At 34.9% G+C, this 25863-nt stretch overlaps 1 protein-coding gene across 4 annotated transcripts in view; it reads right to left on the bottom strand.

Moving 5' to 3' along the window:
* LOC132548086 (roundabout homolog 1-like) overlaps positions 1-25863 on the bottom strand; it is a 140477-nt gene that overhangs the window by 84934 nt on the left and 29680 nt on the right. The gene's annotated exons all lie outside the window — the stretch shown is intronic.

Genomic DNA, 25863 nt, shown 5'->3' with positions numbered 1-25863 from the left:
TCTATCATTGATCCATCACTATTCAGCCAACTTACCTGATAGTTTGTCGATAAAAATGAGAAGTATAGTTAAAAACAAGCGTGCAGATATCCAGTAAGTATTGTTAAACGTCACAACAAGGCATACATACAGCTCAGCTGGTCTAAAGAAGTCTTCAATTTTCTTAATATTTGAAAATTTTTTTTCCTTGGCTTCAAAAATTTTTTCTTAGTAAAACTGTAAATTATAGAATTTTGTCAAAGCTGTAGAATGTTGATGAAATGAAGCATTTTTTTACAGAATGTTGATGAAATAAAGCGTTTGTTGTTTAAGTAAGACCATTATAGTAAAAACCTGACAGTGTTGATCCTCCACGCATTCAGTTTCATTGTGTGAAATTCTTTATTAAGATAAGCCTACAATATTTACATGCGATCAATTCACTTGTGATATTTTTATAAGTAATCCTGATTTGTTAGGATGTAAACAATGTTAGATGGACACATCTATACAGCACTGCCTGAATACTGTACCTTTTGTTTACTAAATCTCCGGTGATTTCCATACATAAAGACGCAACCTGATTTATATGTCTTTTTTCTCGTTAACACAGGTATTTTCTCAGATGGAAATAATAAAATAAATCTCCTGTCAGAGTATCAGATGCTAAAAACATTAAATAAACTACAGCTGACAAATATAATCAATATAGACAAGATACAGGGCATTGAGAGACCCTTATAACAGGGACAGGTAAGAAACAGAATCTAAACCATTCATAGAAGACAAACCTGCTTACCTTACACCAGAATCTGTATCCAGGTAAAACACAATTATACTCCGAGATACTCTGAGAGTTTACATAACCCTAATCTATTTTATAGATAAATGAAAAATATTTATCTCAAATTTATCGAAAACCTGTATAACTATTTACAAAATGGTAATCAATGACTTCTATATATAAATATTTAAACTATATAACTCAGGTAAATTATAGAGATATACAAACATGTAATCAATGACTTATATATATAACTCAGGTAAATTATAGAGATATACAAACATGTAATCAATGACTTATATATATAAATATTTAAACTATATAACTCAGGTAAATTATAGAGATATACAAACATGTAATCAATGACTTATATAAGTATGTAAGTAAGCTATAAATGTAGGATATGTGGTTTTACTGGCTGAAACTCATCAAAAAAAAAGAAGTTCTCTCGGTAATCCATTTTCACTAACCACTGATAAGCAATGATGTATAGTGGAGCCCCCTTCATCTTTTAACATTTATATTTCCCTGGCGGACAGGTACATAGTGGGGAGAACCTTCGACAGGAAACCACGCCATCACTTACACAGTATTATACTATAAACCATCTGTTTTCTCTAGCATTATCCACAGGATCAACAGATTACTGCCGACTGTGACATACACAAAAATCTGCTGATTTATTCTGATTAGCAAACAAAAACTTGTCAGGTAAAAAAAAACACATACCTAGTTGATAAGAATCCCAAACAATCCACAACAATCCATGGATTCAACACCTTCATGGATTCAGATTTGTCTGTACTCCAGATATAACAGCTTTTTGTAATTCTGAGTAAAATCATAAGTATGTTACTGATAAAATGACCAGTACTTCTTGTCGTTGGAGGATTAGATTAGAACTATTCTTAACATCAACACATCTACTACAAATCAGTTTATTATGTATAATGACTCAATGTTACACAGTCTTCTGCTGAAAAGCTTTTCCACTTATGTAAATGTTACTAACTATCGCATTAGGAAGTGTCTAGCTTAACGGAAAATATCCCTCACCTGGTCATGTTAAAGCCCACTCGTTAACCAAAATACAGGTAGGTATTTAAAGTCCCTTGTTATCCATGCAGGGTATGTCACAAAACCTGGGGTATTCTGCGTTTACACCAAGAGCTCACCGTGATCTCAACCAACAAACCGTGAACAGCTTACGTCAAAACATGAACTAACAATAGCCGTCTACAAATTAACGAGGGCCTCAGTAATAAATTACAAAACTCTAATCAGGATTTCCTAACTCCTGGTCAATTATAAACAGTGATCAAATGATGTGTACTTCCTACAGACAATAGTGGACTGATCCACACAAATGTTACGGGATAATCTAATTGGCTTAGTAAGGGTAGATAGTATGTATCAAAATGACTGATAGACTCAGAGATAGACACGAAGAACAAATAAAGTGATACAAGTTCATTTCCGTCCAAAATGGAAAAAAATTATCAAAATAATATCATTGAAAATATCGCTGTAATTTGGAATCAAGTACTATTGGTGGATCCTGTAGGTAGGTCCTGATTGTATACACACGTTAGGAATGTGGGGTGCAGCAAAATTCAAGAGCAATATTAAGTAGTGAAAACAGAAAACAAAATTTCTCATTCACAATTTTGTCCCTTGCATTGAGTATAATACTGATACTATACTATACCTACCATAGAAGTTACAGCTACTGTCCCATAGATAAATAAATACAAACACACTGTACATAACACATCAGTGTCAATGGCCGAGAAAGTACTGGTCAGTGTGGCTGTCAGAGTGACCAGTCTAGTAATCAATGACCATAGGCAACTCTTCCAAAACATAATAACACCTCTTCCCCTAAAATGTGTCCCTAACAACACCTTTCCTTACACAAACTGTGATTTTTACCTGACAGAGTGGCCGTAATAACACCTCAAATTGACAAATGGTGATTTGGACTGACAAGTGTCCGTAATCTGATGGTAATGATAGCCACACTGACCATACAATAGGGAGAGAATTGACCTACCCAGATAACATCAGAGTTTCTCACTTCCCATGTATAAATCTTTGTATCCCCAGGCTGATGACTCTATGAAGCTAGATCAACATTTAATGGGCTGTGAAATTGTCATGCATCATTGAATTTCCTCACTGTATCCATACACCATTTATTCTACCTGCAATTCTGCCTGCAGCATCAAAAGCTCAGGTAAAAAGTCTTCAGGTGAGACTCAGAACTAGGTAATGTTTTATGAACAGGTGTAGTCAGAATATGTCTCGCAGCACAATCTTACCTCAATACATGTAACCTGTAGGGTATTTGTGAGAAACACAGAGTTTTTCTTCAGCATAATGATACTTACTAACTTTGAATCCACCATATCTCAAAAGTTTTCTTTTAAAATTTTAAGGTTTGGTCATTCTAAACTCAATATCAATATTCATGCCAAATACAATATAAAATAGATTTTAAATTTTTGACTTCCAACATATATACTATAATTGCTGCGACACCTGACAGCCTTAACATGAGTAATAGTTTACAAAGGTAACCTGTTCCCCTACACCTCAACTGTATCTAACCAAGGCCCTGCACATGTATCACAGGTAAAAATCTTCATAGAGGTGACTGGCCTTCAGTAAGAATGGTCAGTCTGACCCTATTGTGTTTAGACAGGTACATGAAATGATTCTCATCATTAATATTGAGTGCTAAAGACAAGATCAGAGGAGGCCTCGCACACCTCTGGACACCTCTGAGACCCATATCTAAAGAAAATCTCTCATTAGTTATAGCAACTTGAAAGTGACCCATGACAGATTGGTTCACAACTGGGGGGTGACATAGTTTGTACCAGATGAAAGTGAAATATGGAAACTCTTACACAATGAAATATCTTGGCCAAATCTCAATTTTATGTATAGGTACAATGATGAAAGTGAAATACTTGTGAATCATTAATCTTCCTAAACATCTGAATTATCAGTGACATCATATCTCCAGTAATATAATAGAGATCAGAGATAGCCAGGTCAAATTATAACAAAAACTCTTTTATAAACCACCCTGGTGCATAATGTTCTTCTCCATACTACAATATTCTGTTTCTCCTGTATATATCCTCTCTGTTGTTATCTAACTTATGTTCTATATTTCAAGAGTACAATATACTGTTTCTCCATTCCATTTCCATTCCTCGCTGATCTTTCCTGTCTTTGTTTCAATCAAACTTATTTTCTGTATTTCAATAGTACAATATTCTATTTCTCATTTCAGTAATTTCTCCTATCTTATTTTTATCTTGTCTTTTTTTGCAATTTTCATATGTTGTTTCTCATTCCCAACCTTAGATCCTGATATTATATTAAAAATCAGTTGTAAATTCACTTACTAAATTGTGATGAAAGGTCTGATAATATTGATACAATATTAGTTTTTTTTCAAATTATTTAAAAAGTCTACAACAAACATTACATTAAAGCTTATGAAAAATGATACACCCACCAAATCCTAAATTTCAACTTTATTACAACTTTGAACGAATTTAATCGTTTTTTATTAATAATCATAAAATAGCCAACATGTTTGGTGTATGAGTAACGACATCCAAATTGGGTCGGTATGTATATTTATGATTTATCATGACCCACGTGAAAAAGTTACACTATAACACTGTTACCATATGTAACACCTGCAAATTTAACTCGTTAGCTACCTGTGAACACCTGTTCTTACTACTATGCCACATTTTAAATGTACTGGAACAGTACACATCTTTGATGTTGATAATATCAATTGACAGAAAACTCTATTACGATTTTATCAAACAAACAAGTATATATGATTTTCTACAAAATATCATTATCACCCTTAGAAAAAGGCTACTTTATAAACAAACAGCTAACATATACACCACAATGTAAAGTTACTTTACCTTACCAGATACATTATAACCTTATCCAAATTTCTTATATCATGTTTCTTAGCACTCATAGTGTTAAATGAAATCAAAAGCTGATTTTATCACTTGTAGCATTAACTATTATAATTTTATTACACTTTTTATTCTTAATGCTATATAACTTAAACAAAATTACCTCAAAACAGACACCAGGATGGTCTTTATACCCTAAAACCTCACATTTCCTGTTTTGATGTCATTTCATCTATTGTCCTTTTCCTTTCCAATTTCAACCTCTAACCCCCTTCCCCCCCCCCCCCCCCCCCCCCCCCCCCCACTCCTGCCATTAAAAATAACATACTACACTGTACATATCAATAATAGAAGTTTGTCCTCTGTCTTTTTACCAACAACAAAGACCATGTGAACTTTTCATTTCAATTAAAATAGATTTGTCAATATCCTGAATGAGACACTATATTAAGAGGGCTTTTCCTCTGTAGTAAACTGCCTCAGGCTTTAAGCAACTCTTATCCTGCTCGACTGTCTGATTACCGGTAAACTTTCAAAGTTTCACTTCTTTTTTCTTTCAATGGGCCTTAAGGCATTCACAACCTTTATACAATAGTAAAGTGTTCCACATCCGAAGATTATTGATAACAATTTAATTCTGATTTTTTTTTTCAATTACCATCCACCTTTACAATGGTGGCTGTCAGGTAGATCTGTTTACACAAGAATAAAGACTTGTACGCCTAACTTTTAATTGGCGTCATGTTCATAGTCTTTGAGAAGCTTGAAATGTAAACGTTTAATATATCAACCAATGTATTCGAGGACTGGTGACAAGGGTGTTTATAATAAGCAAAACACAAAAATTCGAACATCGAAATAAAGTGTTGTTTCAGATAAAAACAAGGATGGTTTGTACTTTTGTAACTGACTTGAAACATTAAAAATCTCTCCTTAAATTACTTTTTTTTACACTGAATAATCTTTTTTCTGCTTTTTTGTTGAACCCAATAATTTTTGCCTAATTTTTAACTGGTCATGTTTGATAATGCCCTACAGACAATGTTTTTGAGAGATTACGTTGACATTCAACGATATTTTTGTTTAGTTGTGAAAACTCTCTGTTTACACTTCCCAGTTGTAAGTGTATCATGACGGAACATTTTTCACATATCTAAAAAAGTTTTATCTGTGTATACAGGTACTGTGTACCTTTTCAATGATCATCAAACTCTACTCAAAAGTAAATTTATGATGCAATGATGTAGAGACTTGAGATAGCAGCACGCAGCTTGATAAATTAGATCAATATTTACTTTAACATTGAATAAATATTTTATCTTGCAAGGAAACTACAAACGAAAGAAAGTGTCTGTTTACAACCAAATTCACAAGTTTATTGAGGTAAACTCACAAGTCTACAGACTAAACACTCCACTGTGTTGTCAAGTAGTTAAGGAATGCCAACATCCATACCAGCATTGCCCCTTATATCATTGCAAAGACAAAATTTTTGAGTGCCAGAGGAACACTTCTGTGCACCCAACATGGCCCCTTGTATCAATGAGAACATAAAAATTGTCATGTACTTAAGGAACACAAACCATCAGGCCAGGAAAAGACCCTTGTATCCTTGAAAAGATTGTAATCCGCAAGTTTATATGTTAGTGGTAGCTGTTTGCAATGTCGCGCCACTTCAAAACTCTACAGTCGATTACGATGTCAATCTTTAAGATTGGATCTATGTAGCTAACGGTCTAGACACCAATTACTTACATGTTTCAGCCGATTCTAACAAATCTATTTCACACTTTTTGTTGTAGTGTTACAATAATGTCACCCTCATGTAGGTCCTAAAACCTTTCTCTAAATCTTGTTAAATTGTGAAAACCGTGTTTAAACTTTTACATACTCATCAGCTCCTTAAGATGTACTTGAAGTATTTAGGAGAGTGTACAGGAAGGTCAAAATACGTGTCGCTCAAAAGCCAGGTATCATTAAAGAGACACTCAAGATTGTTACAATGTACTGGATTTTGTTAGTGAAGGCATCTTGTGTTTAAACTAAATATTCCTTTAATATAGCTTTTACAAAGTCTGTTCAACCTTCACAGACAGGTGACAGAATACACTATACCTATGGTCACTCACATCTGACCAAACAATAAAGAAACAAACAAAAAATCTACTTTATATAAAGGTATGTGTACCATCACAATAGGCCATAATAAAATGTTAGCTTCTGGGATTTGTTCGAAAGTTATATAAAATTTTTGTAATGATAAAATGTGTTGTTATTCTATAATAAAACATGTAATGTGTCAACAGGTACATCATAACACACTGAATGTTTGTATTGGTATTAAATATACTCTTTCAACATAAATCAGAACGGTAATTAAATTTAAAAACAAAATACACAAAACTAACTTTGATGTGAACAGCCATATAGCGTGAAAGCGGTACAAAACCATCAAATTACTACTCAAACGAAAATGTAACCCACGCCAAATTTCCTATTGAAACAGAAATTTGTTGGCAGGAACTAGAGGTAGCTTGTTAATTTTCACTTCAAACCAGTGCAGATTAATACGGTCTGGATATGTTCAAATTACAAACAAGTCTTTAAACTTGAAAAATAATTGACACAATTCTTTTAATATCGTTAGTTTTTGACCAATCAGAAGAGAGCACTTCAGAAAACTGTCGTTTTTTGAGATTATCACTCCAAACCCGAAGCACTCCCTGATAATATCAGACAAATGTTTCTCTGTTATTTTATTTGTTTTATCTTTCCTTCACACCACTAGTAATTAAACAGTAATATCATACAATGAAGTATTTCTATATCAAACTCCCCTCATCAGGATATGACTTGCTGATACCAGGATTTGTTCTATATATGTTCTGCATGGTGCATTATTATCACAGTGTCAAGTTGTCCAGAATCCTGTTTATCTAAGTATTCTAAAATCAAGTTGAACAATATTATAATGCTTTGAAATGATTCCTCTTAACATTGAGCAAATGCCTGGTCTAATAATGTTCATTTTTTTAAGTGTTTTTAAATATAAATTCAATTAAAATTGTCACCATGACAACCACCAACAAAATATCTAAAATGACCCCCATTAGGCTAGCTAACTGAACATAGCTCATAAATCTGTTGGCTAAGTTTATGAGTTTAGTGTATACAGATATCCCTGTTATTTTGAAAATAATGATCAAAATATTTAATTAATACAAAAACAATTTCAAACAAGTATCAAAGCGCAGTTAGTTGTGTAGATATATAATATATTTTTAGAAGATCTTTATTAAAACTAAAATCTCAGGTTTGCCAGACAAGTGTATAAGGTTTCTCAAACTTTACAGACACAGATCTCACTAATATCTATTTTTGTATTTTTGGAATATTCCACAACAAAACCATGACAACAGAAGTAGTACTATTTTTGTCAGTAAGAAATATTATGAAAGTTTACATCTGAGCGTGTATGTTGGCATACAGAAGTATTCATTCAACTCTTTGTTGGCCTTTGGATGAGAGGCAAATATTTCCAGACAAAGTTTTTAAGTCATGAGTCAATGTTGGCTGTCGGGACAAATATGTCCGGTAAAATCATCAAGATTGGAGCTATTAGGAAGCCATTTTGTTCTATTATTCCATAAAGTGTCCGACCTCCTATAAACCTTGACAGATTGATTACAAATGTCAGCCATATTTCAGACGATTTTTCAAATTTGCCGGGTCCAAGTTGTTCGCTGGTGACCAATTATCCAGTACACAGAAAACGAGATCCATCATGCAACTGCCCAATCAATGCAGCTATTTTAATTACAAATTATTAGAGGTGTTTTTCTCCACACTTTTCGCCCAGTAACAGACTGGATTTAAGGGCTATCACAACTTGAACTCATTTGACCCCCAATTTCAAAGGGAACAGCAGTAATAACTGTTACAATGGCCACCCGCAGGAAGTTCTAAGTATGATGGGAAACGTGTTAGGCCAGTAACACCCGATAGCTGGCAGTAACTGCTGATAAGCCGTATATGGCTTGTACAACATCAGTATTGGAGAATTCTCTTTGATATTTTCACTGTCCAGGCTCCATCTAAAAATGTGTGGTGGGTTATAGGGTGACAAGCACATGCAATCTACCCAGGTCTGATGTCTGATGTCTGGGCCTATCTAGACTATAAAAGTACAAAGATGCAGGCATCTAAGTAGAGGAGAACGATTTTAGATGCTACCTCCCATTACTGTCACCTCAGTTCAGACATTTCTGTCCCCTGCAGACTTCCATGCAAAGCCCTTACCATTATTGACAGATGAAATTACACATTCCCTTTTCATTCATAATTCTTCACATACTATATATACATCACTATGTAGAAATTCAAAAAATGAAATCAACAACTCCCTTAAACAATCCATTCCAATGTGCTTCTTATGCTTTTTATTCATTTTACTAACTAAGATCTCTCAAGCCATACTGAGCACTTAAGTCGAAGGCAAAAAGAACATTTGGTGAAAATCTCAATTTCAGCATTACACATTGAAATAAAATAGTGATCCATTCCTTGAATATTTAAGTGCCCTTATCCCACAAGAAACGAATGTTAAAGCCTTATTGCCATAGTAACCAAAGTCACATCCTCCAAAAAATTCGAACAGATATAAAACTGTCACCTAAGGAAAACCCTGGAAACCTACAAGTCCTAACCGTCTAGTAGTGTTCCACTAAAAGCTAGGAAGGCATCATACAATAACACATTTCTGGAGGTTGTCCCATACTGTTCCGTGGTCAGGTGCGAGCATGTGCTTCACTCCAGTCGTCGTGTGGCTTGGTGTCATGCAAGATGGTGTCACTGCTAATTACAGGCCTGGCCCATCCTTTAGTGAGATAATGATTAAGACCCTAGCGACATTGTTTTTGAACAATGAATAATTATAAATCTGTGGCTTGCGTGAGTGCGAGCCGCACTACCCTTAATATACCGGACTACACATAAATCTAGTGTCTGCCTGTCCGCCCGCCACGCAATGCTACGTCTTTGTTTAAGTCTCCTCCACTTCCCCTTGCTTCCCATCACCTACATTACAGATGCCATCATAGATCCTAATTGTCGTCTTCTTCAGTTTTTAAAAACTTGTATAAAACCTTATCAAAATTATGATATTTCCACCCCAAACTGTCATGCTATGTGGCTGTTCCATCAATTATGTCCTCACATAATCGCTTGATTAATTCTACAAAAAAAAGTGATCGTTATTCCATGACTGTGCGATTTAAACCTCAGAGGATCTTCCGTTTATTGCTCCTTACCCCCAGTGCTCGCACGTCATCCTGCCCTGTGTAGTGTACAATTAGACCAGGGGGGATTCCAGACGACCATCGTTACTGTCTCAGTGCGGCTAAACTTGTAAAAGTCGTAAATTGAGAAGTTTATAGTGCTTTGTTATGTCCCACGTCTGTCCTGGTTGTTCTCAATTTGTAGCCAGTACAAGATGAACATTTAATTCACCATATTCATGACATCTGTCCTTCCAATATGAAAATGTCTCCTATGTAACGATCGGAGTCCATACTGGTCATCAAACAGGCCTCGGACACTCCGATCGCGGGACGTTTAGACCAAAAGATAGATTTGATTGTCATATTTATACGCTGCCGATGTTCATTAAATTCTTGTCGCTGTGAGAGATTAATATTCTCTGATCTTCACCATACACCTGATCGTTCTTCAACCATTGTTCAGAGTCAGCTCCTCAAGGGAGTGATCTATTGTTTGCGTCTTGTTGTACCTGATAGGTTCAGCTGTAGTGGTCATCTTTCTCCGGACAACGGTCAGAAATTGTCTTTAAGTGGAAAATACCCCACAGATGTTGGACAAGTGATTCTTTTCTAAGATTAGTCCCCCACATGGTCAATCTGGATATGAATCTGTGAAGATTTCCGTTGTAATTGAATGGTAACAGAACAAAAACAATTGATTCATCATTTAAATCACAACTCAATTGTCACTGTAATTAAACTCACTGCCGATCCAGTCCAATATATATAGACAATGGTCAGGATATTGACTTAGTGTTAGATTTTATCATAAAAATCCATGAATCTTACTTCATTTTTTAACTTACACATGACATGGACTTGCATGAAACATGCCATAATCTTTCTGTGCCATTTTTTTTTCCATTTTCTTCAAATTCACATTTTTTTCTGTGTACCTATATTTTGTTGCAATTAATTTCTTTAATTAATGTTAATTCAAATACTGTAAATTGTTTTAACAACAAAATATATATCATTGTTCATGCCACACAACTGACAGATTTCTCATAGAACTCTTCAGGAAATAGAGATACAATCTTTACCATTGATCACATACATCCTTAACTGAAAATATCCCTTTTCTTTTAATTGATTTGTGGACCTTGGAGTAGCTGATGCTTTGACCACAGTCATGGTCAGTTCGGTCAAGGACTGACACACCTTACTGACAATGAAGTAGAGCTTCACCAGACAAACTGGATCAATTAAACAAGACACAGTTTAATGATGAAAACCTCAATCAGAGACCAGTATAACAGGTCCCGACCCCCATCAATAATTCATTCCAAACTATTTACACTAATTTCTCGGAGTGATAGCCTCGGGGTAGGTCTTCAAACACCAAGGACGACCAGACACGATTTTATTGTCTGCTATCATCAACAATGTAACTTCATCTTCTAACGATAGGACAGAAAGGAGCGTCACCGATTTGTTATTGTCATCCTGCTTACATTCTGGTTCCCGAATGGGCTCCTTTTTGAGAAACAATTTGCTGGTCTTTTTCAATACAAATTTGTATTGAAATATGAATAAAAAAACAATAAACTAATCATGATAATGAAAAAGACTTTTAACTAGGGCCAGTCAAGCTCTCTTTCTAGGGATAAATTCTCATCATTTAACCATCTCCACCTCATTCTGTAAATAAACTATCCAATTGTCTGAACCGGATCATTCTACTGATATAAGGAGGGAGGTGAAGGTTGTGTCTATCACTCCATCACCATCTGTCATTTTAAGGCAGGACCAGAAATCCAGTGGGCATGTTCTTTATCTTCTATTTAAACCTTGAAAGGCATTGATTTGTACCTCCTTGCTAAACACCCAGCAAATCAACGCTGTTTTCTTCCTGTCTTGTACAAAACAGTGACCATGACTGATAATTAGGTTCTTAATGTAATTAATGACGATTTAGAACAACATGCTTGAGAAGGTTCTTATTATCAATTTTAATTATCATCTTGTCTCAGTTTTGTTTCTTTAACCGAGATCTAAGTTCCTTGATATGACCGTTACACAATGAATTTGTCCCTACTATAATCTCGAACCCTTGACAATGATAAGGACGAGATTATACCAATCATCTGAAACAAGGGGTACAATAGACACACTGAATCTCCCTTCGGGTCCCTTTGTCAGACTGAAATCCCTTTGCCTCCTCAATCAAACTTTTGTGATGACCATCGTGCTAAAGAATATAGTCAAGGGATGTTTATTGAATTTTTCCCCGTCATTGTAGATTGGTGACTGAAATTTGATGATTGTTGAAAATCATATTTTGATTATTTCATCATTAGCAACATTACCATAACTAATGCGGGTTGCATTATTGTATTGTTAGCATGTCAGTAAAATATTCAAGGGCCTAGTAATTATACAATATTGTAAAACCTAAGTGTTTGTTAAGTTTTAGATATTTATGAAGTCCTTGTTTCCTTTTGGCCTATTACAAGGCTCATTGACAACGAGAGAGTTGTTCACACGGCTGTCATTTACAAGTATATTGGGATTCCATATTTCAATTTATATAATAAGCATGATTAGTCAGTGTTCCCAGCATGGTAAGTTGAATGCATGTCATTTGAATCTGAATCTTCAAAATGTTTGCCAAGTTTCAAAATTTCCATTGGGATCTGAACCCATATTTGCCATGTACAATGTGTCTTTAATTTCCATTGGGATCTGAATCCTCCATATGTTTGTAATATCTCATATTTCCATAGGGATCTGAATCCTGACCATGTTTGTTTTAACTGAAGTTTTTATGGAGATCTGAATCCTCAACATGTTTGTTCTATATCAAATTTCCATTGGGACCTGAATCCTCACTACACATGTTAACATATCTCCTAAACCCTGAAACTCCTTATTTTTTCCTTACTTAATAATGAAATGATTTTAATATAAGACATTAAATCTATTGCCCTTTGACCCTTGAACCCATTTGCCCCTTCTTTTGGCCATAAGATATATACTCTGAGAGTTCTGTTTATGACTAATTATAGACAACAAAACAAACTGATTTATTCTCTGCCCTTTCATTGGCATTGTTAAACGTTATTATCAGACATTCCCTAAATCCCTAGAAGACACTTTTACCATAGGGACACTACAGTAATATGTCTGGTCCCTTTCCCCTCCTTGAAGGTCGAAATGACATTAGTGTCCACTAAACACACATGGTCAAGCAGGAAGTGTGGGCATAATTGACCATGGGTCAATATTTAAAATATTCATTAGGTAGCTAATCTGTTTCCATGGCAGCGAGGGACTTATGTAAGTCTATTTGAGGAGGTGATAAAATGTTTGTCTACAACACTCTAGAGACAGTCAATTGATGGTTGGTAATGTCCAGTTGTTCCCACCAATGACCATATGTCTGAAAGGAACCAAGCTGTGGCCAGAATTATATCACCTACTATATATCACCTATCTCTAGTTATTTAAAAATTACATTTTTTCAATTAGCATAATTATAAAGGGCAGCTGTTCATCCCTTTATTTTTCAAAATGTATGTTGGACTTACCTCTGCAAAGACTGAAGATGTCATACATGTCTACAAATGTCTAGGGTCAAGTATGCACAGAGGTCATATTGCTGTAGAGGTCAATGGCCTTGTACTGATGATAATTTTGTAAGAAAACAGATTGGTGTTAAAAATAAGATTCAGGCCAACTGACCCTTAAAGCTACGCATGTACTGTACCAGTATATATATAAATGTACTGGAAGGCTGCTGACTGTCAGTGCTTCACCAGACTCTCTTGTTTATACCAACAAAGCTCGGCCGGGTAATTAAATTACCCAGCACTATATAGCCTCCACACAAACTCTCTTCCCATGAAAAAGTGTAAACATATTTTACATAAGGTACAGTGCTGCTACTGCTACCATCAAAACATTTCTATCTGAATTCTACAAGTTCATTTTCCTCTCCAACAAGGCTTAATGCTAATTTAAACGTATGAGCACACTAGGATGTCTATTTACACGTACAGACTCTGAAAGGAAACACCGCAGGCTGCTGTATTATTGTATACTTTCTTTACCTCCATCAAAACGAAAAAGTTAAATTCTCGTAAAACCGATCAACACATTTCTGAATGAATTCTGAAGTATTTAAACCCAGGTGTCCGAGCTTTCACACCTCCATGACAAGAGAGCATCAAATCTTATGAATAACGATTATGACACAAGAGCAGTTCAATAAGAAATTATCAAAGTACTTCGGAAATAGCCAATCTTTGGTGTCATAATGAGACGTCAACACTGATCCACACGCCCAGGTATGGCTGTTCTTAGTCACGATAGTACAACATGATACTACATGACAGTACAATGTGGTATAAAGAGTGAAGCTCTGGTGCTTTATCTTAACACATTAACAATCGCTGGACGTTAACAATCGCTGGACATAACAATCACTGGATGGACTATCATATAAAAATATTTTCTCTCCAAATAAAATCACAACACTGTTATGTTACCTACTTGAGACAGGATAGGCCAGACTTTGACCACAGCATTGACCAGTCAACTGGTCAGCTTTGCTGAATCCAACAAGGGAAACAACTCTGACCTATCATCAGTGATCGCCCTATAAGAAATGAATAAAACTGGGTAACTTCTGACCGTAACTGACCAAAATATACTTAAAGCATTACAAAAAAAACAAATTGACAGTAACCAAATATTAAATCCTCTCCTATATCCCTGTACTTAAATCTGACCCTGCAGATAGAAAGTCAGTCCTTGAACCAAGCTGACCAGGCAAAACACGTCACAACCTCACAGATACCCTAATCACTAACCTACCCAGATCACTATCCAATTTCTAAAGATATTTAAATTGATTCTGTCAACAAGTGTGTTTGACCGTTAACACTAAATGTATAGATACATGGCCAAATAAAGACATTTACCTACTTCTGTGATTGGACCATAAACTAGAGACAAACAGGGCACATTTACACCAGAAATGTTACAGATTTCAACATAGCCATTTACCTTTGAAGTACCATCATCTTTATATTTGTTTAAATCTCGGAGGGCTTGACAATCATTTACGATGTTCATTAAAACAGATCGGAGAGTTTACTTATATTTTGTGGTGATCACAGGCTGTATATAAACTGGATCACAGAAAACCCACAGGCTATGTCCGCAACATAACTTACAAAGTACCACACCAATAAACTGTTGTTTGTTTGTTGTTTGTTTACTAGGTTAATTATCATATCAACAACCAAACGCGGAGTCTCCTTTACAATACTTTGTTCCTTACTCTCACTTAACAAGTAATTAGGATATAATACTTTGCCCACAGACAAAACGACAACAGCACAAAACAGACTTTGCCGAGAAACTTAAACACCCCATAGTAATAGTGACTGTCAAGTGACAGATCTTGGATCTTCAACTGAGGTTTAATTAAGCCTTGCACTCTACCAATCGACTGAGCTATAGCCCTTCAAAATACAATGTAATATTAGGTATAACTACAACATACATAGGTTTCTGATACATTTTGAAATATTAATACAGTGCAACAGCTTTTAATTCAACAATCTGTGCATGGGGATTGCTGAAAGAATGAAATAGAAAGAGAGAAGACTGTAAATCAAACCTGCAATATCAATTCTTACCGTAAATATCATAATGTAAGGTTGAATTAACTTTGAGCAAAAATGAAAACTTTCAAAAAAAAAGTAAATAAATAGCGTAGGCAAATGTTAACCATAAATACGTAAACTGATGCACACTAAACATCCTGAATTTCCCAGTAGAGAAATACGACATCAAGTGATGCATAATATCAATCCAGAAATGAAATTAGTTTTTGAGCTGTATATGTAACAATTGATAGCAAATATTTACACATCTATAGTGAAATTATTTACATGTACTGCCAAGTTGATTAATTTAAATCATTAGAGACTATCTAGATAATTTATTCACAGAGACATTAACAGTGATGAGACAGACAGATTGACATAGTAAAAAAGAAAGACAGACTGACTGAAAGGAATAGACAAAGAAAGAACAACTACAGACAAAAGAGACAGAAAGAGATAGAGGGAAGAATAATAAAGAAATGCATAAAGACACACTGAGATAGACAGATCAGAAAAAAAAGACAGATAAAGAGACAGTAAAAAGATTGAAAAAAACTGAATTTAAAAAAACAGACAAATAGACAGGTAGAGGAGAGACAGACAGAAGGATGGAAGAATATACCAGTAGAGAAAGAGGCAGACATGCAAAGCATGTGTACACATACCAACATGTCTGTTGAGGGGCTGGGAACTCCCTTGGGAGCTATAAATAACTACAACATCTGCTGTATTATGTCATGTGATGGTGAATGCCAACATGTACTGCATGTGTACCATATACCTACTGAATTCTGCTTAAAATTCATCCCTAAACTATGTCCATCTTACATTCCTATCAATCTATTTCACTCCATTATGAAAGGTCCAATTTAAATTCTTGTTGCTAATGGTAAAATCATACATTTCATTAACCATATACAAAATGCTTTTTATAACAAAATTCAGCTGAAACATAGAATTAAAAACTGTTGCCTGAAGATAAAGTGTAGCTCACAGGAATTCCGGGTCAGATCTGGAAGTTTTGTTACAGCTGAGTTTCTAAACACTGTGTCAGAAAGAACCCATGTAGAGAGTCAGGATCTGTTACACAATGGTCAGTGATAAGTGATGCCATCCTACAACCACTGGACAGTATCATATGCTGACCATTTCCTACAGCTTGACCTCTCTGTGGCAGGCCTATTACAGAAGGTTACATCAGCTCTAATGGACAAGATGTATGTACACTGGTGTGGTGGTCACTAAGACTCTATAATGGACTGAATGTACATCACTTAATCATTACAAACATTAATTAATTCATATTTATTCAATAAAATAGCAATTAATAATCCCGACAAATATCTAACCTTTGTAAGCCTTTAGTAACTATCAAGGGCCAAAGAGTCGTGAAATATACAGTACAGCAAAATACTATAGAAATTCTAGTCATTAAGAAACAATGAATTAATGATAATGGTCGTGTATGTGGTAATATGAAGGACTTGACCACCCAATAGCTTGACCACACAATGCTAAGTATTGACAGGCTGGACAGAGAAAGTGACCAGTATGGACATCAGTGTCTAAGATTAATGTACACAGAGGACCTTCTAAACAGGAAACAAGACTTTTAGTGACACACGCTCTGACACATGTCAATATCATTTCTGTTTACCTATCACTATACACAAATATACCATCATCAACCACCTGAATATTCACAAATAATTTTTATTTTTGTTGTCAGTTTTTAACAATTTTAAGAAAAATGGTTATGTGATTTTTATGCATAGATGTATAAAATCTAACCTATTCCTAAAGTCATTTTTTTTACATTACTACATTACTGACTTAATTCAAGAGTTTAGCCCACCCCAGGTTTCCTGTACCCTGCGTACGTCGATCAAACCCTTTGTGATTATTTGATGTACTATCTCAGTAAACATTACACGACATGGTCAATAGCTCATGTATATAAAATATCTTCCTACAATTTATTACTTATAAACAGCAGTATTGATCTGTACCACGATACTGATAATTCTAAAGCATCAATTCATATGATTTGGAATTCAAACAAATTATAAAGTACATCTGCCAATTTAGCCACTCAATAAAGTATTATAAAATGTCCTCGTCTATAAAAACATTGATTTAATTTATGCATCAAATTGCGTACAAACACTATTTCCATGAAATAAATATAAATTAAAGTACAAGTTGCCTCTAGTTCAAAGTCTACGATTTCTTTAGCTTTCTTTAGTTGGTGTCAAAGCATTTTCACCTGCGGAGACTCGAGTGTATCAATACCGAGCAGATGACAAAAATAGCAATAACAGAGAAGCGCGCTTCTGAGTGCCAAATGATATTGTGAAAAAAGCGCGAACAATAGGAAGAGAATTCTGGCTTTTTGCATTTTTAACATTCACAATGAATTAATTATAGCAGGTTTTGTTCACTGTGTCAAAGTGTTGGATTGCCAGGTTGAGGCCATGTACGACCTTACGTAATAAATCAATGTTATTACTGGACTCTGAGTGTGCCCTATTTTTGTATAGGGGCTACTAATGAAAGATAATTCCAGTACCATTCAGGACGAAAACTCTGCACCAACAAAACCTAGCCCATCCTGTGTAAAAACTCTTTCTAAACAGTATACTCTCAAACTCCGTCTCAAAAACATTTGTTAAACATACTCCTTGTAATATATACTCTCCAACCCATTGTAAAATATACTGGCTTATCCTATGTAAAACATACTCTCCAACACATTGTAATATATACTCTCCTAACCTTGTAAAATATACTGCCTAACCCTTTTAAAATATACTCTCTAACCCTTTGTAAAATATACTCTCCAACACATTGTAATATATACTCTCCTAACCTTTGTAAAATATACTGTCTAGTCCTATGTAAGACATACTCTCCAACCCTTCGTTGTAAGTAAAATAGATTTTCAAATTTTGTTTATCTTAAAGTGATTCAACACATAACATTATCCACTCAATCATATATCATAACTTCAGAGTGAAAGAGATATGTGAGCAAATGAGAAGACTTTCTTTTACAAATCAAAGGTTCTTTATAAAACCTACCATATCTACACTGAATAGACTTTAGAAAACTTTTGGGTACCAGTATATTGTATATATAAAACAAATTTTATGCTTTATCAGCATTTCTCAATATAAGAGCAGTTGTATGCATACTGAATAAAGCAGTTCTGTGGCATTACAGTCATGTACCGACCAAATATGTTACTATTTATACTACTTTGTACAAGTATGTTAAATTCACAATGCTTAATTAATTATGTACATGATCATAATTATGCAAATTCAATTAAAAAAACTCTGATTTCCTGTCTACTGCCTTACAACACTACCAACTTTATAATAAATGTCCTGTTACATAAATCAGAAAAGCCATTCATTATATCATAGTTCTAGTCTCACCAAGACCTCCTTATTTGGTCGTATGTATTAACTACAGTAATTTTGTAATTCATAGTTCAATGGTTACGACTACTCAACGTTTATGATTTCTCAGCTGATAAGTATGATATTATGTTCACTGTAGTTAAATGTAATTAAGTATGCACTGAGAATTGGCAGGGCAATCGACTGTGAATGACTGAATTATGAATTATAGATAAATGTATTCATGTGTCGGGCACCGAATACAGCTACATTTACCTATTCAATCATTACCTTGTAAGCTTAGAAATTTTTCAAAGTATTTAATTCTAAATGAAATTTTTACACAATTTTTCACCTCAAAACAGTAAGGATTTTGTATTTTCATTACAATTTTTTTTTTTGTTCAGTTTAACAAATTTCAACAACACTACATGGTAGAATGACCGGGAAACATATCAATATTAATACATTTGTGATATCATCTGGAGTATTTCTGTATAAATAGAGTATGAAATTTTAATAAGAGTTCATTATTATCTTTGAAACTGTTTGTATTGATTTTTTATATATTTGAAACCGTATTATTTCACAGATTTTAATAACAATATTGTCATATAACAATCAAGCTTTCCAGAGACCAAGCATTCAGGAATACCACAGATTGGCATTAAGGGTTGCGTTTGACACCAACAAATGTTACCTGCACTGCCATACAAAAGAGAATTCACTAGGCAAATATGGTAGATACAAATTCACCAGGATTGTCAACTTAAGATGTCTTACATAGCAGAACAGTTTTAACTTAAATGTGAAAAATCTGATACAAACTAAAATTTAAAACTGACACACAAACCTTTTACGCTTCCACCAAGATTCTAAATTCCTGGTTTGATTTCAGATAGTAACGCTGGGGTGTACCTCTTTAAATAAATGTAAAAACGAATCCTGATATCATTCACGACTTCGTATTTTAATCTGATGTTATCCATGTTATAATTGCGTTTTTCTGCCTCTGGTCCTGTAAAATTTCACTGGCGATATCTACATACACATAGATAATCCATTTAAATTTACCGACCTTTCGCTAAGCAGGATGAAGTACTTACACTGTGTTGTAAAGCTGGTATCTTAATTTCATCATCTGAAAAATTTTAACAAAAATGGCCCTCGGCAAAAAGATAATTGTTGTGGGGGAAACGGGGCAGATATTTGTGTATCACTCAGCTTTTACTCCAGGCTCAAAAAATAAAGTTGAATATATCTTCTGTATTATAAGTAATAAGCTAGACCTATGTATACCAAATATATCACAGACCTTGGGGTCTCATATAAAGTTTAAATTTATATCATAAAATTTAAAGAAAGGACTTGGTAAGGAAACCAAATCTAACCAGACAGTTTCTGTCGAACCTGGCTCCCTGATGCTAACAGAGAATCATTATTGCATTAAACAGCAGATCAACTCTGAACAGTGGCCGGCACTACGTATCTACGTTTGCGAGACACCCGGGGCTCCGGCTCTATATAGACTTAATTCCTTCTTATCATACTGTATTTTGTTATATTTCATTTTTGATAATAGGCTTGATAAGTATGGAGACATAACAGCATACTTGTGTAGCTTACCATCTCCAGGCTCGTAATACAACTACAGTAATTACACAGTTCTTATCCCACCCTACCCCTGATTACACAAATTGTATCTAACCTTTCATTAACCTGGCATTTTCCAAAAACAGTTTATAGGGGTGGAAGGATTAACAAATTAACCTCAAACTGTTTAGTGTGGAGAAAATTCTGGTGAAAATGGTAGGTCTCTGACAGTATAATTCTGTGGATATTTAACCTTTGACCTGGTTACATAAATCTGTACAATTAAACTCTTTACATCTCATTTCCTTCATAACATTAGAGCGACCATATACTTTTCTCACAACATATGTTTGCTAAGGTATCTACTCGCCATCAGTGAGGTGCTTGTAAATCATCAGATAAGTCTAGGTCATAAAAATGTTTGAAGTCTACAGTCTTCTTACACAACATTAAACATGAATTAATTATTATCCTCAGCTTTCCCTTTTCCGTTTTTTTTTATTACGATCCCATTTTTTCAAGATTGAAGGATAAGAAACTGTGGTATAGACAAACCAATTACTGCTTTTAAGAACTATCGTTCACACAAAATATCACGAAAAGATCAGCCATAGGCAGGATGCCCATTCTGTCATTAATTTCGTTTGGACAACTCTGTCTTATTTTGAAATCATTTAGGTTGTTGGACCAATCAGAAAGTAAATAATGTTTTTGGCATTTTTCCGTATTTATTCCTTCGTATTTAAACATGCATTATTACGACAGGAGATAATGACCGTTTATCCCGAATCCACAGTAAAATGCTGTGGTATGCAAGTCTCCTTAGAAAACACATGTACCAATCACCAGAAACGTATCTCCAATATTGGTGCCATATTTTAATTCTTATCTTTTTGTTTTTGGCAAATGTGTGTTCTCTGCTATTTGAATACCACATGTAATAGAGCATGTGCCTTGCACGTGTACATACCTATGTACAAAAGGAAACACAAAGCACCGTTGAGTGTTACCATTCCTTCACTAACAGTCAAAAACATATGTCCACTGGAAAATGTCCATTGTTATCTACATCATCAAATGATTCATATCTGTACCCACTGACCGACCAAATCCTGTTCATGTCGGTGATCTTCGACCAAATACGTTTTATGACTGGTCACTTTAGTACAGGACCGATTCCCAGCCACATGTCCAAAGATTGCTGGATTGTTTTATCTAAGTGATGCACGTTTTGTACAAAACTCGACCATTACGTTAATGATAGGATTCTTGATGCATGGATTGTTGTTGTACCAGTAACAATAGCGCTAATTAACGGGGAGTGAGCTGGAACTACCAACGTACAGTCCTAACGTTACATTAAGACATACCCTGGGACCACATCCTCCATATATATATGTTATCATCTAGTAATTGGAACATTTTCCGATGGCTGGATTTAAAGGATGCACTGGTAGAATATAGGACCCTGGTTTAGCTGTGGATGCCAAAGTAATGGCCAATGGGACTCTCTGCCATGAAGACATCGTGTACTTTAACAATTTAGGACACCCTACATTCATCATTAACATATCTCAACTGAATCTCGTAAATTCCTAACTTGAATACAAAAAAATACAAATGTAACCTGGTTAAATATCTGTAACCAAGTTGTTATTCTGAGGTAACCAGGTTATAACCATAGTAACCAATAACTATACAATTTGAATTTACCAGAGCACTCTACTACCCCATCCCCTCTTTTCACCCCTTCCAGTCTAATTATCCCTCCCATTTAACCCCCTCCAAAGCCTGGGTCTGCCAAAGTCATCATCAGTTCTGTACACCAACAACAAACATGAAACACTTATTGAATTTGTCCCCATACATGCCAGGCTGTTATTGAATTTACAGAGCTAGCTTATCAGTATGGCTTTTCTTTGTTCAAATTTGATAAAAAAAAAAACAGTGATTCAAGAAAATCAAGTACGCTATATTTTCCTTGAGCTGTGAAGCAAATGTGATACTATGATGTATTTTGCAGAGCTCAGCACAGTTCCATGAAATTTTGTTCAACATTTGAAATTGTGTAAAGAATGAATTACAAAATATGTATTTCCCATCCAGATCAAACAAACTGGCATATCCAGGCTGACTGAAATCCATTTGATAATATTTTGAACCCTATGATGAACACATGCCCATGATTCTATATGACAACAATAGTATAATTTGGTCCTTTGACAAACCGACCTTAATCTGGCCTAGCCGTCCCTGATGACACACTGGAGTCTGACACCCTCCCCAGGAGGATGGTAGTGTTATGATACTGCAGAAGGGACCAAATACCCAGTGTACATCTCTTTCATTTCAGGTCACAGTACCATATTAATTAATTTTCAATAACAACAGTGTGTGCTGTTGGCTTTGATGTAGGTGTTCAGTATACGGACCCCTATAGCTCTTCTCCACACTTATGGAGTTGATTATCCCTAGGAGCCCCTCCGAGTCCCCTAAACTCCTGGCCCTACTTTGTTATCATACCCTTCATTTCACTTCCTAACTAGATGTTCTGAGGGTGATTAGGGACCGTAATGAACTAGGGATATTGGCTACCCTTTTCTTCCATACTTTGTCAAACAGATCAATATTTTATGATCAGACCATCCAGGAAAACCCTCTCATTCACACTCAGACAGAGTTTCAGTTAAAACCAGTCACTTATTTTACCCTAAATAAATACTCGCTCAAATAAATATCATCTCCCTGACAGCAGAAACAGAAATATCTAAGAAATGTACACAAAGATGCAACATGCTCCCGAGACCATTGTCACATTTCAACCTTTAAATACAAGATTACATTCAACCTTAGACAGGTATTCATTCACCCACATACAAAGTCTAAGATATCAGTATGTCTATAATCATCATAAGACATAGATTCCTAGAAACTAGTCTGTTACAAATCAGCTACAGAGTCCTTGTCTCCCTCTGAAACAGAGATTCCTAAAAGCATGCCATTTTGTTCGTCCTAAAAACACCTGCTTAAGTTAGACTGGAACCCAAGTCTCCACTCATGCAAATTTTCCCCTTCACCTTGCAAGATATTGTCCTTTCTTGCGATCAATACTTGACACTTGACAATCACAGTAAGACATTACATACACTACAATCCTGTGAGAATCAATACACGATCACAAAACAAACCTCTTTCACACCTTGTACGGACACCGAAATCAATAAAATTAGGACATTCTATCCTAAAGGTTACCAATTGGATATCCCCATTTGTGCCCCTCACCCATCTACCCTTCTCAGCTTTGTTAAAGTGTGGACCGGTCGACAAAAGATCAACCTTGAATTGTCTTTGTACCCTACTGGGGCCCCACCCACCTCCTCCTTATCACATTCTACCCAGAAATCGATAGAACAATTGTCTCGTCATCCCTGTTCCAGCTTCCTATTTACTCCATCAAGCTTCTCTAGAAAGCGTGTTAAATGTTTAAATGAACCTCTGTGACAGCAGAGCGCTTTGCTATGAAAGGCGACACAGAGCAAGACCTCTGCTATCTGCTTATTAATCAAATTAACAGGTTCCTCAACGTAAAATTACGAAAAAGTCAGTGATATCTATTTCTAGCCTCAGACAAAATATTTCAGATCTTGGAACAAAAACATTAATTTATTATTAAAGATTGTTTTCATAGAAACAAAAAGAATGTTTTATATAAAAATCATTCCAAAACATTTCTCAAGTAAATGTAAGATTTTATTTTTTTTTCAATCAACTACATGTGTACACATAACTGTCATCTCTAACGTATACAGGAAGTTGGGGATTCTCCTAATTTATTCATATTTACAATATACATGTCATCACGTAGGATGGTTCAGAATCAGAAATAGGTGCCGCATACTTCTGTCATCACTAAATTCTTCCACAGAACGTGTACAGTTTATAACTGATGATAAAAATAATTCACTTCATTATTTTCATGTCTGTACTTTAAAAATCTCAGAATTAACAAATCGTCAAGCTCCAAGAGAAACAATTGCCAAATTTATTATTGTGAAAACTGTTAAAACTCTTTACTACCAATACTGTACTGACTGAAAAGCTTGCTCTTACTTTGTGTCTAACATTTGCTTCTCACCTTTACTATTTTATGAACAGCAGACAGTGATTGTAGCCTTATCTCTGTGATCACCTACTACAGAATTAATGAGAACCACAGGCAAATTTTATTATAACATTATCACACTCGCCTCATAAAAAACAATTCTTAGAAATTGAGTTGCCATTCATAAGCTGTTTCTGCATATTGGTCTCTTATCTGTAGAACAGGTCTATTGATTATCATTTATTTGTTCCAATTCTTTATACGAACAACCTCCATATATCTATCTATAAATTAGAAAAATCTCGCAATCATAGAGCTTAACATCATTAGTGAACTAGAGTTTGCGTGTGCTGTTCACCATCATACCATTCCTCAGTACAACAAACCTTCACTGTGTTAGTCAGAGGCCTATACCTAACTTCATTTCACATCCGACTAATTAATTTTTTTCTGTAGTTGAAGGCCTGGGAATTACACAAGAGCTTAAAGTACACAGTTAGAACATGTTTTTGGTGTGTTGTTTTCAAAAAAATTCTAACGATGTTAATTTGTGAAATCTCAAGTTTTTTCTCTATCCTTGTAAATTGTTAATTTTTCTCGTTGGATAAGCGATAAAACAAGGCTTAACACCTCATTTAATTAAACACATCAGGGTCATCCAAAAGTTTTAATGATGACTTGACGTGATAAAACACTGACTGAATTACACGGGCAGAGACTTTGAGGATGATCCGAGATAAAAACCTACCTTGTGATACAGGAATGCATCACAATTCACAAAACCTCAACAAGTACGTGTTGTCTATTTTTGTGTAAGATGTAATTAATAATTAAGTCAAATAATCATCATTCTGTTCCAGTCTAGTCAATCTTCTCAGAGCTTTCAAAAGCAAAAACTAAACTAGTTTTTAAGATGAAAACACAAACTTCACATGACTAATGAAAATAAATTGTGTCCAACGATTATAGTTTTAAATGGAATTTTTTTATTCAAAAAAACTTTTTAAAAAATTAAATAAATGAAATTGAACTCTGAATGTGACGTAAGAACGTGTAAGATTGGAGGCTGTTAAAGAGGCTAGCAGGCCTGATGGCACTGGAGA

Source organism: Ylistrum balloti, unplaced genomic scaffold (genome assembly GCF_031769215.1).
Source record: "Ylistrum balloti isolate Yb309-2 unplaced genomic scaffold, AGI_CSIRO_Ybal_v1 Utg369614, whole genome shotgun sequence".
NCBI lineage: Eukaryota > Metazoa > Mollusca > Bivalvia > Pectinida > Pectinidae > Ylistrum > Ylistrum balloti.
This window is presented reverse-complemented; position numbering and strand designations above follow the sequence as displayed.